Here is a 3,955-nt window from a genome sequence, read left to right as displayed (position 1 = left end):
AGTCTGAAGAAGGGTCTCGACCTGAAACATCACCCATTCCTTCTCTCCAGAGATGCTGCATGACCCGCTGAGTTACTCCAGCATTTTGTGATACCTTTCAAAAGCATCAAAACTGAAACAGCTTAAAATCACAATCAACTACAATTGCTGATGTTAAGTTGATACCAAGAACAATGGCTCATTTAAATCTTTTCTGCAGGCAACTTCCTTATTGTGCAACATTTTGTAATCAGCACAAAACAAATAATGGAAATTATTGTACCTTTTACCCCTTGTCCCCACCTTTGGAATGCAGCATGATAAACTTTGAGAATATCTCACTTCTTCATTAGACCACAGTCGAAGAGCGATTGAGATTTTCAGAATATACTAGACGACCCGTGGACCCGCTGGGTCCAAGCTTCAACCCCGGGGCAGGGCTTGAGAGAGCGGGCAACCCGGGATGGGGGGAGAGAGGGGCGCCGAGAGCGGTGTGAGCCTGGTGACCTGAAGAGAGAGAGAGAGAGTTAGAGAGAGAGGACAAACATGGTGACCCGGGAAGAGAAGCGTCAAGGCCAGGGTGAGCCAGGTAACCCAAGCAGAGAGAAAGGCGCCGAATGCAACATAAGCCCAGTGTCCTGAGGAGGGAGAGAGAGGCGCCGAGGGCGGTGTGAACCTGGTGACCTGAGGAGAGGGAAAGACGCCGAGAGCAAGGCGAGCCCGCTGTCCTGAGGAGAGCGAGAGAGAGAGGGCACCGAGGGCAGGGTGAACCCAGTGATCTGAGGAGAGAGGCGTTGAGGGCAAATGAAGCCGCAGGAGGAGCCTGGTGACCTGAGGGGAGAGAGGGGCGTCAAGGAAGGGTGAGCCCGGTGTCCTGAGGCCGGAGAGAGGTGACAACCCGTGGACCCGTTGCCGGCCGGGGAGTGTCCCCCGGGGCCGCAGGGTGCTGCTGCATGTTCGTCCTGGCAGTGGCCATCTTTTTTGACCCTCTGCCGCCGCACTGCACCATGGGAGGTAGGTCAGGCATGGGGCACGTCAGGACGGGTGCCGCTCCTCCCCATGCTGCTGCGCAGTGGGTGGGGGTGGGGGGGGGGTGGTGGGAGCGCATTTATTAAAGTTTATAACTTTTAAAATGTAACAAAACTTGATCAATGCACACCGCAGGTGAATAGTGAGTAAGGTGAGCCAAAAGTTGTTGCGCTATCGTGTACCGTTTTGGCTGTATTTCGGGAACTCACATACATACATACATACAAGATGAGTTTTAATAATATTACAGATATTGATGAACTGCACAATATTGACAGGAATGCCAGCTTTCATTGATACGTTTAACTGCAGAGATTAAATTTGAATGTTGATGCAAATAAGCTACTGATCACTCTCCATATTGTAAAGTGTAAGCACAGTTGTCAGGAATGTTGATGAATGACAGGACTGAGAAAAGGTGGGAAATAAGAAAGAAGTGGTGAAATAGAGGGAAAGGTGAGGAATGGCAAAGGTAGAAGTGGAGGGAGACGAAGGAAACAGGAGAAAGATTGGCAACAAATGTGTAATTAGGGACAGATTATAAACTGTGACAAGGTGGGGAAAGGATTGTTCAGTGCAGTTCAGTTTAGTTTATTGTCACGTGTACCTAGGTACAGTGAAAAGCTTTTGTTGTGTGCTATCCAGCCAGTGGAAAGACTAGACATGATTACAATCACTCATAGTGTACAGATACATGATCTAGAATAACATTTAATGCAAGGTAAAGCCAGTAAAGTCTGACCAAAGATAGTCTGAGGGTTGCTGATGAGCGATAGTAGTTCCGGACTACTCTGTGGTTGCAGTAGGATGCTTCATTTGCCTGATAACAGTTGGGAAAAAACTGTCCCTGAATCTGGAGTTGTGCGTTTTCGCACGTATGTTTGCCCAATGGGAGAGGGAAGAAGAGGGAGCATCCAGGGTGTGACTCGTCCTTGATTATGCTGCTGGCCTTGCCAAGGCAATATGAGATATAAATGGAATCAATGGAAGGAAGACTCAAAAATCTGGAGTAACTCAGCGAGACAAGCATCATCTCTGGAGAGAAGGAATGGGTAATGTTTCAAGTCAAAATTGATTTGTGTGATGGTCTGGGATACATTCACCTGCAAATTCGCTGCAATTTCTTGTGGTCTTGGATGGAGCTGTTTCCAAACCAAACTGTGATGCATCCCGATAAAATGCTTTCCAAGGCGCATCTGTAGAAGTTGGTGAGGGTTGTTGGGGATATGCCGAACTTCCTAAGCCTTCTTAGGAAGTTGGTGTGTTTTCTTGGTTGTTGCTTCAATACGGGTAGTCCAGGAGAAGTTATTTGCTATATTTACGTCTAGAAATTTGAAGTTTTCAACCATCTCTATATCGGCGCCGTCAATGCAAACTGGGGTATGTGTACTGCTTCGCTTCCTGAAGTCGATCACTATCCCCTTTGTCTTGCTGACATTGAGAGAAAGGTTGTCAAGAGTCAAGAGTGTTTTATTTTCATATGTCCCAGATAGAACAATGAAATTCTTACTTGCTGCAGCACAACAGAATATGTAAACCTAGTACTGTAAACAATATAATAAACGAGAGAGAAAAAAATTCAGTGTGTATATATATACATACTCAAAAAATACACACACATATATACAGGTATATATATATATATATATATGTATGTATATATATATATATATATACATTTATATACACATGCACGCATACGTACACACAAAAAAACCCCAATAATAGTGCAATAATAACAATAATAGTCTAAGTAGTTCAGAGCTTATTTGAGGTTGTAGTGTTTAATAGCCTGATGGCTGTCAGGAAGAAGCTGTTCCGGAACCTGCACGTTACAGTTTTCAGGCTCCTGTACCTTTTTTCCGATGGCAGGAATGAAATGAGTGTATGGCTAGGGTGGTGTGGGGTCTCTGATGATGCTGGCTGCCTTTTTGAGGCAGCGACCCCGGTAAATCCCTTCAATGGTGGGGAGATCAGAGCCGATGATGGACTGGGCTGTGTTTCCAACTTTTTGCAGTCTTTTTCGCTCCTGGGCATTCAAGTTGCCAAACCAGGCCATGATGCAACCAGTCAATATGTTCTCTACTGTACACCTGTAGAAGTTCAAGAGAATCCTCTCTGACATACCGAATCTCCGTAATCTTCTTAGGAAGTAGAAGGGTTGATGTGCTTTCTTTGTAATTGCATCAGTGTGTTGGGTCCAGGAAAGATCTTTGGAAACATGCATGTCCAGGAATTTGAAGTTTTTGACTTTCTCCATCATATAAACAGGATTGTAGATCCTCATCCTTCCACTTCCAAAGTTCACAGTTCATTGGTTTTATTGATATTGAGAGCCAGATTGTTGTGCTGGCACCATTTGGTTAATCGGTCAATCTCACTTCTATACTTTGACACGAGGTTCTCAATCTCCTTCCTGTACTACGATGCATCATTATTCGATATCTTCAAAGGGAATGGAAGTGAGAGGATGAAAAGGGACATTGTTGAGATCAGGTGAATAACAAGGGGGAGAGTAAACATTGGGAGATCTCAATGTGGACAGGGAGGGAACGACTTTCAGGTGATAGCTATGTTAATCTGACAACCCAAATAGGCATTACAAACAAAAAAAGTACACAGAGAATCAATAATTGAATCCTTACATTGGAAGAGTTTACTGCAATTTCACTTCCACCGGATGAGAAGTCATCACAGTTGTGGCATAGGAAAAATAGCTGAGGAGAGATAGATGATAGAGACAGAGGTGCACTGGTGGAGGTTTAGAGGGGTTAAAACAATGATGTTTATTTATTTCCTGTTGGATTGTGATTCTTGACAGACAAGTCTGATATTATTTAATATTTAATTTTCAACAGACTAAAAATCTTACATGCAACAAATCAAGGAATTAAAGAATCCTAATGACTGTGAACATCAATTGGTCTGATCTTTGAACTACTTTCAA

Source organism: Rhinoraja longicauda, chromosome 5 (assembly GCF_053455715.1).
Source record: "Rhinoraja longicauda isolate Sanriku21f chromosome 5, sRhiLon1.1, whole genome shotgun sequence".
Classification (NCBI taxonomy): domain Eukaryota; kingdom Metazoa; phylum Chordata; class Chondrichthyes; order Rajiformes; family Arhynchobatidae; genus Rhinoraja; species Rhinoraja longicauda.
Note: the sequence above shows the minus strand (reverse complement) of the source record.